The 15,557-nt window shown below is 38.1% G+C and overlaps 1 protein-coding gene across 1 annotated transcript in view; it reads left to right on the top strand.

The window, feature by feature from the left end:
• Nucleotides 1–2,609: 2,609 nt before the first annotated feature.
• LOC308398822 (myocyte-specific enhancer factor 2A-like) overlaps nt 2,610–15,557 on the top strand; it is a 45,832-nt gene continuing 32,884 nt past the window's right edge. The window contains exon 1 of the mRNA XM_080885646.1: nt 2,610–2,732. The gene's annotated coding sequence lies outside the window, so the exon portion shown is untranslated. The remainder of the gene's footprint in view (nt 2,733–15,557) is intronic.

Below are 15,557 nucleotides of genomic sequence, written 5' to 3'. Positions count from 1 at the left end.
TAAAAATTTTTTTTTCTTATTTTAAATAAATTTCAGCTGTTAACTGGTTAAAAAGTGCCACAAACTGACCCACATTAAGAGGATGTGTAGCAGGTGAAACTGCTGTAAACTAGGGCAAAATGTTTACTGCCACACATATTAATAGATGCCTTTTCTTAAAATTGAAGAGCTTAAAAATCATTCATTTTAATAGAGGGTTATTTGGAACTTTGAGTTGTATGTTGTTGGAAAATGTATGAAAAATGAAATTATAATTAATAAAAAGTCATCAAAACTTGTCTTTCAATTAAGCAGAGGTCAGATGGTTATAAAGAAGTAAAACTTCAGTGAAAGAAGCTCGAGTCAAGTGCACTTCAGCTGTCATGTGGGGTAAGGACACACGAGGGCACTACAGGCTTCTATACTCGTATCCTTGAAGGACTGGGTTTCATTTTTAATATGACTGATCCTCCCTTGGCACAGACACATGTTCTCAAAGAAATGCTCTGTGAGGTTACCTTTTACCCACTGAACTTTAAAAATAACTCATCTCTCTGAAGAGAAACTACAAGCCTCTAAATATATAATAATGTATGGTTCAGTTAAACAGTACGAGTCTTTTTACATCACTTAATTGTAAATATCCACACCTGCTGAACAGATTAGACTGGGCTTAATAATTCATTGCAAGTTGTTGCATTAATATTGGTTTAAAAAATAATTTGGTTTTCCCAAGCTACATGGGAAAATATGCCATTTTATTGAAACTAGGAGAGGTTTTCTTTTTCTAATCAGTGATTGTATAGAATTCTTCTAAAGTTTTCTACAGTCATTATTTCTAATACTACAGGTATTTAGATTCATCTGAAGTCAATTATAATTGTTTATAAATAAAAATTATACAGCAAAACTCTTTTTGTTATCGTCTTTTGTTTTGTTTGCAGCATCCAGGATCTTGTCTTATCTGATCATATGTAAAGCTTGCTTCAGTCTTTTACTAGTAAAGAATCACGACTTGCATGAGAGAAACTGAAACATCAGATTAGCAATGAAATAGTATTTGAGGTATACGGACAAGTATTGTACTTCAGAAAAGTATTCTACAAATGTAAAGAATTTTTTATCTTTACATTTGTGCAGAATAAACTGAAGGTTGAATTGCACAGAAGGCACTGAAGGAAAAAATATACTGGTGGCAGCTCAGTCAGCACAAGGCCTGCTGTGTGTCCTCAGGCGTGACTTCTGTGTGCTGCTTTAATGTAACTAAACTGAACTTGTAACATATAACAATAGAAGAGAGAAGCATGACATGCTCACAGTTTATTTACCCTTATGCAAGTCAGGTCTGTCTTGGAGTTTGAATGATTTGGTTTATGTTTCTTAACAATTAAAAATTTCCATGCAGAGAAATCTCCAGTGGTCTTCAGGCAGCATCTAAAGATTTCAGCTGGGTGCTCAAAGCTTCACCAGCAGTGTTGTTGAAGGAGGAATGTAACACTGAATGTTCTGCTTCGAGCAGATCTTCTCAGCTGCCTTAGAAATTTAAACCAGTGACCTCACAGTCACAAGCTTTCTCACCCCTCCTTGAGGCACAGGCTAAATTAAAATATCAATGGATCAATTATTATACTGGGTCTGTGTTTGGGTGAGTGCCGACTCACATGCTGTGTTTTCCGCCTAAAAAGTCTTGATCTCCTGTTTTTGAAAGATTGCATCTGTGATTTAAACTAATAAAGTACTAGATTGAATACACCCATGTACAGATGAAATATTGGGGCCTGGGCACCAACATGAACACCCAGCTCTCCCACAGTGAAGAGTCACTGAAATGAAAACACATACAAAATTACAGAAGAAGACAAAAAGTGATGACAGAATGTTTTGCATGTTTTTGCAGATGTTTCATACTTCTTTAGTATTTGTATATTTTGCATGGGTTGTGTGGTCTTGTATACTGAGTTGGTCTTTTTGCAGCCATATCTAGTGTAGTTGTGCCTTTATTGTAAGTTTGTGCCATATTTCTGTAGTTTTGCTTCATTTGGAGTCATTTTGCATCTCCTCTGTATCTTTTTTTGCTGTTATTTTTGTCATTTTTAGTGGCCAATTTGTTGCTGCTTTTGGTTGTTTTGCCCTTTAATGTAATAAAGCAATAGTTTGTCTCTTATTGTTGGAGTTATTTGTGTGTTTTTTCACATTACAGTGGCCATTTTGTTTCTGTTTGTGATTGCTTTAGGTGTGTACCAATTTGTGTGTGTGTGTTTTCTTTTTTTTTGTTGTTGTCATTTTTAAGTAATCATCTCTTTATTTTTTGTCTTTTTTATTTATTTGAATGTTGTTGTTTTTTTGGGTGGGGTGTAGTGTGTCTCAGAGTTGAAGGTCAGCTAACCCTTTGTGCCCCTTATCCACCAAAGAATATCTAGATTGTTTTCTGAAGCGTTGTTTTATTCGTTAGCGAGCTACTTACACTGACACGTTTAAAGTATAAATGTGAACTCATATTTACAGCCCTGTTTCAGACACGTACACACTGCAGTACAAATCGTGTATGCCTGTCAGTGTGAGTGTGTTGGAAGATCCAAGCACACACGTACAGACGCTGCTATACACACACTCCAGTGGGAGGAGCCAAACCTCTCGCAGCTCCGAGTTTGTCAGTTTCCTAAATATAGCGGACAGGATCTGTCCGTGTCTTTCAGCCGGAGACACTTTGATAAAAAGCCCGTATTTACAGAAGCACCGGGAGGCCAGCGGGGGTAAGTGGAGCAAACATGTGTCTTTGTATGTGAAAGTGTGCTGACTGTGTTCTGTGCTTTGGAGACTGAAAGGGAGGGGAACCACGACCCTTCTTGAAGTGCTGCGATCTTCTTTCAGTGTTTGAATTTCTTCCAAAACTGCCTTAAATGTTGCTTCTGCACTGCTTCATCTCTGTCTAGGCTATATTTGGTAACGGTTCGTGCTTGTTGTGATCTCATGCCTGAGTGTCGCTTACTGTGAATACTGTACGCGGAGGCTACTGTACATGTTGTGATAAGTGGTCTGAGTGAGAGCTGCATAAAACTTTGATTGGATTGGACTGGACTATCTTTGACAAAGCGTTGCCTTTTCTGCGTATCTCGCTTCGAATATCGCAAAACCTGAGGTGTCCTGAACAACGTGTGTTATTTCCTACAGGTACACAACACCCAAAACTATAACCATAAATTAGCCTTTACAATGGTTCAGCAAAGCAGTCATGTTGGAAGTCCCCATCAGTGTACATGATCACTGATCGAATAGGAGTGAATTATACAAGTTTAAATAGTTTTAAGCCAAACTATCCAGTAGTCTAAAGCAAAAAAAAAAAGAAGAAGAAGAAAGAAGAAGAAGTCCAAACCATAATTTGTTTAAAAACTAGTTGAAGCAGTGGCATGATTGAAGAGTTATTACAACTCATCACAAAATATCTGCTGGAAGATTTCAAAGTACACCCTGCTGGAGATCCTGTGACGACCAGTACACATAGCTGGGGAACAACAATCAAAAATCATAGATGTATGTCAATAAAATAGAAAATTTAACATTAAGTTTTTCGACTCTCTGAACCTGACACATTACGCTTAAGTATTTTACCTAAAGGGGAAATGCTGCTTTAATCCTTATTTTACTGCACATGCTCATGTTGACCCTTCTCATATTGCCAGATTTGAGAAGTTGTCGCTTTCAGTCAAAACCGAAAAATTACGTTGCTTAGTAGGTTTATTAATAATATATCTGTTATTACAACCCTAGTGCTAGAACACCTCCGTCTTACTTCATTCATTCCAAGAGTAACTCATCAGAGCTGAAAAAAAGAAGAAGTGTGGCAATCATTTCAACTAGAGATATGTCATGTAGGAAATAAAGCAACAATGTGAAATAATGGCTAAGAATTCAGTGAAACGGATCATAATTTTGAAAAATAAAATAAACTAATGCATTTGTGTTGTCATGTGAGACTGTAGCCTGTCAGATTTTAGATGTTAGTCTGATCTTAGCGGGGTTAAAATATTTAAAAAGCTCTCTCTCTCTCTCTCTCTCTCTCTCTCTCTCTCTCTAATTGGAAACAAACAATATAATGAAACCAGTAAAAGTCATGAAATAAACAGTTATGACATAATACAGAACTGTTTTTGTTCGTTTGTTTGCAGTACCGACATTATCCACTAGGAGGAATTTATTAGCAAGGCAGTAATTTCCTGTCCTCTTCCTCTCACCCCAACCAGTTGCAGTAGATAGCCGACCCCCCCCCCCCCCCCCCGAGCCTGGTTCTGCATGAGGTTTCTTCCTGTTAAAAAGGAAGTTTTTCCTTCCCACTGTCACTAAAGCATTTAAAAGCACTCAAAGCTCAAAGGGGGTCATATGATTGTTGGTGTTTTCTTTGTTTTCTTTGTATTATTGTAGGGTCTTTCCCTTACAATATAAAGTGCCTTGGGACAACTGTTGTTGTGATTTGGCACTATATAAGTTAATCGAATTAATACATACTTTACTTACTTTTCATTTTTATATGTATTTTCATATATTTTAAATAAACCTCTTTTTTAAAAATTATTTTTACTGTAGGCATCACACATTTGCACAAAAGCAAAGTCAATCTTCTTCGGTTTTTAGAAAACAGTCTGCTATTTAGAAAGCAGCATGTCACTTAAATCAGTCTCTCCAAGAAGACAGAGAATGACAGAGTTCAGTCTCCAGTTGTGTGATTTCTATTAAACAGGCTGTGGTTATTTTATTGGTGTCTGTTACTTAATAAAACAGTTAGCTCATCAAATCAGTGCTTATCGCTGAGATAAGGGATAAGTACTGACTAACTCATAAAGTTTAAAAACATTGTTTCCCTCACTTTGTTGTAAAGTTGTATTTAAAGGATATATGAAGATTATTTAATTTGCTAACCTAAACTTGAAGTGTGGTGTGTTTTTAGTTCAATACTACTTGGTAAAAGAATGATTTTGTTAAGGGTGGTGTCACTGATGCTGGGTTAATCATTTCTTTGATAGTCTAACTGTGGCACTATAAGGAGCACTGTGGAGTGTGTCAGCATTTAATTGCTAAACTCGTAATACAGCACTTTTCCTTTGATAAACATGAGAAGGGAAAAACAGCGACAAAATATAATGTCTGTGGGAAACACCTAAAAACTTTTTAAATGTGTTGGCTCATAAGAAAGACCAATCCACATTTTTTACACATTGATTGTTAATAGACAGAAGTTATTGGCTCTGTAGTTCAGGCATTCATGCTTGTCCCTGCTGCCTCATTCCTGCTCTTTGTTTTCATATTTCATTAGCAGGGCGAGCAGCATGTACCATCAGCTTCAATTATCCTCCCTGTCAGCGGACCGGCAGGGCCTGTCTGCTGGCTTTAGTGATTACAGGCTTCAGGGGACAGGTAATCAGGTCATGGTTACACTGTCACCCTGTCAGACTGCTGAGACCACGGGGAGCAAATGGGATGAAAGAACTCTACCATCTTCAGTCAGTTAAGGCTAGATATTGATAGTGTATATAACCCGAATACTGTCTGGCATCATTTTGGTGCAGTATCACATAGTGTATATATTTTCTTTCCATTAAACATGGTTGAAACTCTGATGGCATCTCCCTGGTCAAAACTAGTCATGTTAGAATACCAAAAAAATAAAAGACCATAAGCGAACAAATGTCAGTGTTGTATCCATGTAGCATAGACGTTGAGTCAGACAATTTCTTTAAAAAGTGAGAAAGATAGATTAGATGACTGCAAAGAAGGGACCCAAAATCCTTTTCCCATGATGACTAGAGAACATGAAAAGATCTCTACCTGATGGTTCTTCAGCATTGAAATGTTTTTTGGGTTCTTCTAAGAGTTTCGTTCAGTTTTCCGCAAAGAGCTTTCAAGGCATACTGTACAGGACTTGCTAAACACCAGATGGAAGCTGGTGATCATATCATAGCTGAAAAAAATCTTAGAGACCAAAAAATGTGGTGTCCCTCAGTTTCTTGACTCCAAGTTACCCTTAATGTTTAACATCAGCCACATGAGTTTAAAGTTGCTCCCTGTTTTTTTTTGCACAGGTTCAAGTTATCTGAATGGCTTAATAGCTGTTATCCAGGGTTTAAAGTAAAGCAGTGTATTGGGACTTGATGGGAAGTAGTGCATTCTTAAAAACACATCATATGTTATGATGGGTTTCACACGGGAATGTTCTCATCACCCAGTTGCATTGCATAGTGGTTTCATGCACATCCTGATCTGATTATTTTAAATCTGATTAAAATACATGTTGCTAGTGCTTATGTTTAAAAGAATATACTGTAATATCCCTTGATACTTATGTCAGCCCATTTGGAGAACATGGACCCTGCCTTTCATCATTGTTTAACTTAAAATTTGCTTTAATGCAGCCCACAGTGCTGCTTCTAAAACCCATTAAACAGACTATGAACATGTGGATATCCTAGCAGAAATGATAGACATTATTACTGTGTCTGCCAAAATAAAATGGGAACCCACCCCCCCAAAATATCTAAGTGTTTTATAAAGAATGATGCAAGGGTTGGTGCTGAAGATGTTACTAGGGTGTGTCCAGTACATGCAGAAGAAATTCAGCACCATCGTATTTTCTTGATTTATACCAATGCTTCTATAAATTTACACCTAATACAAAAGACTGTTCAAGCCTAACAGTCATTTATTTACTTAGATATTATTCAATATGTGCATACAGCCTGTGTGACACTTGCAGGGCACAGTCCCAGATTTTGCTGATTTTACATTCATCATTGAGCTACCCAGGGTAAGTATGTAACCAATGATAAAAATATAAAACATAATTTCCCAGAAAATAAATTAATTTATCTGACAATGTGTGTTTTCAAATATTTGGAGGGGAGAGCTTTTAAATACAGTTATATGTAAGCTACATCTAAAGGCATGCAGCTGTCATCACTGGTACTCCAGCTTCAAGTACTTTTTAGCTACAGTACCACGATGCTGCTTGACTCAGCTGTCATGATGGTATTTGCTAGCCTTGCATTGCTATACAAATGTAATTAGTTTATAACATGTGATTTCTAAGACACATTATCACTTGGCACAGACCAAAGCACCTCTGGAAACAATTGGATGATTACAACCAATCAGAGCAAAAAAATGGGATGTATTGCTAATGGATGGAAAAATGTCATTTTCATCAAACCCGCCCCTTGTTGGATTAACAGTTGTCTCAATGCCAACCAGGCTTGGAACAGTGACTTTTCACATTCATATTATTCCCAGGCTAGGTCTTGGCCATTCATGCACATTGTCTAGTATTCAGTGTGACTCACCACAGACCAGGGTTGGGGAACTCCGGTGTCCTGCAGATTTGCAGATTTTAGTTGTGTCCTTGATCCAACACAGCTGATTTAAATGGCTGAATTACCTCCTTGACATGTCTTGAAGTTCTCCAGAGGTTTGTTAATGAACTAATCATTTGATTCAGGTGTGTTGACCAAGGGTGATATCTAAAACCTGCAGGACACCGGCCCTTGAGGCCTGGAGTTTCCCACCCCTGCCCTAGACCATGCTGTGTTTATTTTATTTTATTTTTTTTGGTGTAAATCTTTCTCAGTTGAAGGTAAACTTTAAATTTCATTTTAAAACTATCGACCTTTACTATTCTATCAGATTAAAACACCAAAGAATTGAAGAATTATAAATCAGTTTTGCAACAGGAAGCATACAAAACCAATATTGGTTGTATAACACGTTGGGTAAATCATTTAATAGTATAATGTTAAACAAACCTGTGATTTCTCATGAGAAGTGAGGAAATATCCTTTTTTGACATTTTGATGTAAATGAAGATGTGGATATAAAACCTGTTAGCAATAACATGACAATCTTTAATCTTGTATCCACTCTGTCAGTTAGGTTTCTTTGTGTGGCTGCACCGAGTCCATGTGTTCCCAAGTGGTATTTCCTTCCCCTCCTAGTTTCTCTAATGATAGAATATTTGGGGCCTTGTGGTAAACAGAAATAGCAACACTTCTGAGGGACAGGCTTCTCTTTTTGCACCACATGCTGAAGAAATAGAGGCTGCACTGTATGCATTTGTATGTGTGTGTGTGTGTGTGTGTGTGTGTGTGTGTGTGTGTGTGTGTGTGTGTGTGTGTGTGTGTGTGTGTGTGTGTGTGTGTTTTATTGAAAAGCTATTTTAAGTTATCCGTGACTGACTGATTTGAGTTTTTCTTTCCTAGTCAATTAGATGACTTGCTTTAGTGAATCCAAGCTAAATCACGTAGCTTTAATGTGGATAAATGCGTTGAACCTGATGAGCTTGATGACGACTCCCTAAACGTTATGCATTTTGTATCACGCAAAGAAGAAAAGATGAAAGCTCTAGTTGATAATTCTTGCCGTAGAAGCATTCAGCAGATTGACTTCATAACTCTCAGAGAGTTATGACCCATTTCAGCAAAAAAAACAGTCTAAATGAGAGAAGTGCTCTCAAGATTTCCTCTCCAGAACAAACTGACTGGACTGCATTTACAAAGCACTCGTCTAGCTTTAATAAGCACTTTACACTACAAACCAAGCTCGCCCATTTGCACAATGCTTTCTATACTACACATTTAGCATTTTTTCCTATTATATTCACACACTGTCACATTGGGGTTAGTTTTAAGGTTCAGTATCTTGCAAAACGACACTTGAGCATGCAGACATTCATTCAGAAAAAAAATGTAAATAATGGTTTCATAAATTAATTGATATGTGTAGTTATTTAGATTTAGCACACCGGTAATAGCCAATAACTGAACAGTCACTATCAGCAGTTTTACCAAGAGGTGCATCACTATTATTGGAGGCACCATACACAAAGTAAAGGCAGTGCCACATTGCAGCACTTCAGCTCCTGTCATCCAATCAATATACTTTGAGCTTCAATGCACCATCTATTGACCTCTCCACATCTTCGTTTACTAGTCTGCTAACATCTTATTTCATTGTAGAGCTCTGAAGTTCATGAATTGAATACTTATTGTAACAAAAAAGTGACACAAACCTAACCTTTCTAAATCTTTTGACTGTGCCACCTTCTCTGTATCCATTCCTTCTCCTTTCACTTGCCATACCAAACACTTCTAGTTTCTATCTGACACTTTAGACTTAAATCAAAGAATTCACTCTGGCCACTCTTGTAGTGTCGTGTAAGGATGATGACAAAAAAACTAAAAAATATTCTTTGTCTTTGACTGTTTGAAACGCCAATTGAGAAACATTTTGTTGATCCACCCATCCACCCTCCACACTGCCGTATGACCTGGCTTCCTAAGTTTGCTCCTGTCATAATTACTTTGGCCATCAGAGGGCTGTGTCACATGTTTTGAGGTTAGTGATGCTGTTGTTCATTTGAGCAACTGAAAGGCAAGGCAAGGCAAGGCAAGTTTATTTGTATAGCACAATTCAACAACAAGGTGATTCAAAGTGCTTTACAGAGACATTAGAAACAAGAACAAATAAAAAGCATGATTTAAAATTGATTAAAACAATGAACTGACAGAAAGGTTCTGTCAGTTCATTTGCTTGTATTGCAGTGACTGATGATTATGAAGATGTATTTGGGCGTTGAGGGTTTGAAATGGTGATATTAGTTAATTAAAATGAACTACAGTGAGCCTGGCTTGTGACAGGTGAGCACATTAAAATACTTATTTGATTATGTATCTCTGCTTGTCCTGATTCAAATTACTTTCCGGCAGCGCTGAAGGGTCAAGGGAAATATAAAATGTGTTTTAGGCGTATTTATATATGGAGGTAATATTGAAATCATGTTTATTGTGTTGAGCAATACTTTCTAGCAGTGAAGGCTTTGAGTGATCTCGTCTCTCTTCAACTCTACCCTACTCCACTCTTCTCTGCTTTCCTCTTGCTGTGGCTTTTGGAAAAGCTCCTAATCTGTTGGACTTGAGAACTCTTCCTGCGGGGTCACCCCAGTAATCGGGTTTGAGCCAACTCTTCCTAGCCAGCCAAACCTCTGGCTGCCTGCCGTCTGACCACAGGCCCACACACCCGCACGTTTGATGCTAAATATGCTGCAGAGGAGCTAAGAAATTACGCTCAATAAATATAGAAATCAAATAAAACAATTTCCAAATATTAGCCTTGCAATTTACTTTCCTGCAATCATATAAGTCTGCCTTTGTCGCTCACAGTAAATAGATTTCCCGCGGAGCTGCCAGGTTAAACAGTAATGTTGAATCAATAGCAGCATGGCTTGGCTTAATTAAACTCACTGTTGATTTGTAGGGATGAGAGCCAGACCAGAGAGTGGTTTGGGTCTGCTCAGTGTCCTGACACTGTTCTTAATGGTGCCAACACTTGATTAATACTGGCTGTACATGAAGACACTGTCACTCCATGCTGAGTTGAAGACTAGGTTATACCAGCAGCTTCCACACTGTTCAAGAGAATTCTTTATTGCGAGTGTCTGGCTTTTAGAGTTTTCTGCTAATATGTGTAGGATTGTTTTTTCCATACTGTGCTATAGTATGTCAAGCAGTCGTGCTGTGCATTTGTACTGTGGCCTTAAAAAACAGGGGATAAGTGACTGAAGCTTCTCTTGTGTTGCTCTTTTTACATTTAGATATCAACCTAACTTTACATTAGCATCATCCACGCCAGGGTTTTGCAAAGTAGCTGTTGGTATAGTAGTGGACTGAACCATTACTGCTGTTGCTGCTTTGCACTAAAAGTTTTCCTCTGGTGAACTTGCATGAGTTTTTTGTGAAGTAATAAAGAAGGCATGGTGTGTTTGTTATGCAGTTAGCAAATCTGTTCAGATAAACTGCTTTACCATCTTTCTTGGGGTGTTAGCAAGGACAGCTTCATCTCACAGCTGTTCTTAGCATGGCTTGGTCTGACTAACAGGGAGTTTATGTTTTTTGTTTTCATTGCATGGCTGTGCAAAAAGACAGTGAGCTCTCAACTGCTTGTATGGCACGCTTTTAGCTTGTTGTGCACCTCCCAGTATTTCTAACCCACTGCGTGCAGTGTAGCCAGAGTGTTCAGGCATGAGGTACAAGTGACAAGTCACTGTTAGTTTTATTAGCCCGACTTACTATCTTTTTTTTAAAGGAAATAAATGTTTTGTATTATATGTGATATCATTTGGCCGGTTAGGCAGTTAGCTGTGATTGGTTGTTGTGGTTCTTTTCATTACTCGGCTTGGGTCATGCACTTCACTTATACTGTGTTCAGTTATTTATTTATTTTTTAGTAGGCTTAGGCAAGTAGCTATTCAAAATGTAGGAAACAAAAAGAAGAAACTAGTTTGTTGATAACATTGCTTGAAGCACTGAAGCTGGTATTAAGAGAAGCCAGGATCATGGATTTGAGCAATTATTTCTCATAATCACAGTAAACCTAGAGGCTGATTATAAGTAATGTTAGCATAGGCACCCATATGGTCTGAGGGTGAATCAGCTGCTTAAAAATTCTAAAACACACAAAGATGCCATGAAGAAAAAGTGGTTTACTATTGTTTTATCATCCAGAATATTGAGTTGACACGTAATTAGATGTCTATAATTAGAAAGACTGATTAAAATAGGCAAAGTGCCTTCATTCAAACACTGCAAAACTGTAGGTTTGGAAATCAGGCCAGTTACAACATGTGTTGAAATACTAGCCAGTTTTCAGCATCTGCATAAACTTATAAACTCATCCTGCAGCTCTACACCGTCCATCTGTTTGCACAGCGTTTTCTGAGCACTTATTTTCTTGTGTTCAAAGCACCCACGTCTTATCTTTCCATTCAACAGGAGACAGTTTTTCAGTGTACAGCTTTTTTTAGTCTGACTTTGTTTTATTATTTACACTCACTAATCTAATGATCTGAAAAGCTTTAGAGACTCACCTTTTTATAGTTTTCTATTACCTCTATGTGGCACTTTTGCAAGATCGATACAAATTCAGTTTGTGTGGAGGCATTCTACTCGTCCAGTACATATGCTAACCTAAAAAAAGAGCTCACTGTTTAACCAGTATTTTCAAAGAGCCAGAAATGCTAATGGTGAAATATATGTGTGTATATGTAAGCAGGGGTTTTGGGTAGGGGATAGGAGATTGCCTAAAGGAACCTCAAGATGGAGGCCTCAGATCTTCTTACCATTACTTCACAAGATAAAAAGGAAGTTATTACTTTGCTGAAAGCGCAGAATTTCAATGAGAGCAGGAACAAACAAAATGTTAAAGAATTCATTATAATATCATTTAATAGATCAAAAGATTGGGCTGAGGCTACAGATATTTCTCATTTTTGGAGCTATGTGGCTCGGCAAACTCACATGCACTAATTCATGGTGTGATGTTCGCAAACTTTCCAAATGCGTCCCTTTCGGGAACTTTAGACTCATGTTCAATTCCCACAGCCCACGCCAGAGCCCAAAAGTGACTAGTCGATAAGTGCATGAACAAGACACTCGGATAGGCTACCTCTCAGTCATGACTGAGTGAGAAACTCATGCAGTCACATAACTTGTTGGTGATGACTTTTTAGAGTGGAAACTGATCAGTCAAACTACAATTGATGCAACTTCTATGTTGGTTACCTGACTGCTAATAGTTGCGTGTCAGTTTAACCTTAAAAACTGTGAAATCGTGGATCACTTATTTGGCATACTTTAAGGCACGATCCCATCACCCCTCTCTCCAGCTTTACTGTACAAAATCAGCAGCTATTGCTTTTCAAAAAGTTATAAGCAAAAATTGCCTTTCTCAGATCAACTCATAAATGAAGCTGTAACAGCTAACTTTGGTGGTCTTCTTGTTTTACTTCTACTCAAAAGTGTGCTGAATGTTGCTGTTTTGTATTGGCCTGAAAAAAGGGACCAATAAATCCACGTTAAACACTAAGCACTTATATGGTTGTAAGGCTTGCAAAACTCTCTCATAAAGTCAGTTGCATCACTTCAGTTTATACATCAGTAACTGAATGAGAGTCTGTTCTTTTGGCCAAATGGTTAGTACTGATTGAGCGAAGACTAGAGTTTCTAGTCCTTCTTTTTCTATATTCATTTCTGCAGAGAAATGTAATTTTTATTTTTGTCAGCTCTCCATAACCCACAAGCATTTGTAGATTTGTGTCTCTGTGAGACGTTTTTGAGGCAAATACTAAATGAGCTTCAAAGTTGTAGCAGTAGTGTTTCCATATAGAAAATATGATTGGGGATTCTTGACACTGAACTGTGTGGGAGCAGCTCAGATTGTAATTTGTAAATGTTATTGGCTCAGCAGACCTTCAGCCTGTTTTTCTTGTTAGAAATTTTACACTGTACGATTACAATTTGGAAACTCAAGCAGACACATAACCAACATAATGACCCTTAAACACAGTCCAGGCTCATCTCACCTCGCAACCTCAGCTGACAGCCTTTTAAGAAAACATGAAACTGGCAGACAGAAAAAAAGAACATATTTTGTCAGGATTCAAACTTAATTTGGAGTGCAATTAACATTTTTTTGTTTTCTTTTTAATGAAAGGAACAGAGGGTATGGAAGTGTGGCCGTATTTTACAAGGCAGCTTGTGTTTCAATCTTTGTTGCAGGCATGACATCAGTGTCTCTGTGTTGAGACAGGAAAATCTTAGCCCACTGCCACTGCCATAAAAGCAACACAATAATGAAATGACATCACAGTGTGCCAGTAATTAAACGAGCAGACTGCTGTCTTGGAGTTTTTACAAGGCTGGGAGATTGAGAGTAACATTGTGGCGCGTAGGAGAATGGGGTGTCAGTAAATGAAGCCTCCAAGCTACGGGCTTTTTAAATGTATAATTCACAAAAGTATTATTACATTTTTATTGCATTATTCTTATGGTTTGATACACACACTGACATGGCCTTTTATGTATTCTTGCCTCCTTAAAGAGAATCATACTTAACAGAATAACACAGCTTCTTCACATGCTAACTGGGGAGTCTGGTGGTACGGCAGATGACAGTTTAAGCCAACTAATCTGCCTGGCCTTCAGCCTAGCTCAAATGGCCATGCTGCTGGTGCATGGAGATCAGTTTAATTATTACATTTCAAGAAAAAACCCATTAGCTTCGTGACCTGCAAAACAGCATAGGCCAGTGTCGATACTCTGGCTGCTTGATACCAGAGGCTAGCTTGTCTGACTGTGGGTGATGAATTAATCACAGTGCATGTTCCTGTCATGCCTGGCAACAGACTACAGCATCATTTGGTTTCCTTTCTCCTGACTCACTATAAAAGACGTGTTCCTGTCTCACTAAGCCACAGGAGAGAAGCTAAAGTGGAAGATTCAGAGGACTTTGACTCTACTGAATGTCAGGTTTTGTCATTGGCCACGTTTACAAGGAATCTCATTTGCAGCTGTTGTTGCTGGTAGTAATATGCAAATTATCATTCTTATTCAAAAACTGTGCATTGTGCCAGAGCATGATTTGCATAACAAAATGTTAATTCAGTCTCATGATATTTTAACATAAATTGACATTCACTTTCTTTACATCAAAGAAGTATGTGCACATCTGGGCTTGTGTGGATAGTGGTAATATAGACGGGGAACTGTTAAACACTTCAGCTAGTAAATAAGCCCGATCTAAGTCCTGCACCCTCAGGGACCAGGTCCACCATATAGAATGTTTATGATGCATTTGTTCCCCTAGAACCTTTATAAAAAACTTCATTTATTAGAACTTCAAAGAATGTCCAGGCTTGCTGGGGAAAGAGAATCTTCTGCCTTATTTTGCCTTGAGCAAAAGATCCTCTCTTCTCTTGCTGGTGGATACCATGCAAATAAGCTGCTAGAAGGAAGAAGGACGACACTGAGCAAAATGCGAAGTAGGAGAGAGCAAGGAGACAAGCAAAGCTGCAGGGAAGGTAAAGATACGAATAAAGCAATCTCTGTCATCAGTTCTTAACACTTTAGCAAACAGTAATGAAAGAGAAACTCTTTCATCTATTAGCAAATCACCACAGATCTCACCATGGTTGTTTCTGCACTGACTACTAGGATCAGCTCCATAATCTACTGGAACAAAATGATATTCGGAGACAGTGATTTCTTTATTCGGCTGGCAGCAGAAGATTGGGGGGGCTATCAAGTGGTGCCTGCTGCGTAGTAACAGCTTGAAACCTTATTGATTTAATGTTGGAGTGACTGAAGCAGAGGTCACTGTGGGGTCAACACAATTAGAGTTGGACCCATGCTCTTTAATGAGGAGAAGTGATGAAAGGGTTCCCAATTACTCTGCCAGTTTGTACTGAAAACAACCTGTTAAGAAAGAGCATGATTAACCTTCCACAGCTCTAACTTCTGCTCATTCTTTACATGAGGAGCTGGTGAAGGGGACATTAATTAGTGCTCATAATGTTAGAACTACTGTGTAGAACTTTCTATTTTTACAAAGCCCCTTTAGTAAGACATATTGAGGTCAACAGTCCAGTGTTAGATGGGGCCCATCATGTTTATGTCAAAGGTAAATACTGAAAGAGGAAATGCATGGTACTATGTGCACTCTATTACAATTTTTAAATATGTACAATTGCATACACTTTGAGCAAC

This window comes from Rhamphochromis sp. 'chilingali', assembly GCF_963969265.1.
Source record: "Rhamphochromis sp. 'chilingali' genome assembly, chromosome: 6".
NCBI lineage: Eukaryota > Metazoa > Chordata > Actinopteri > Cichliformes > Cichlidae > Rhamphochromis > Rhamphochromis sp. 'chilingali'.
This window is presented reverse-complemented; position numbering and strand designations above follow the sequence as displayed.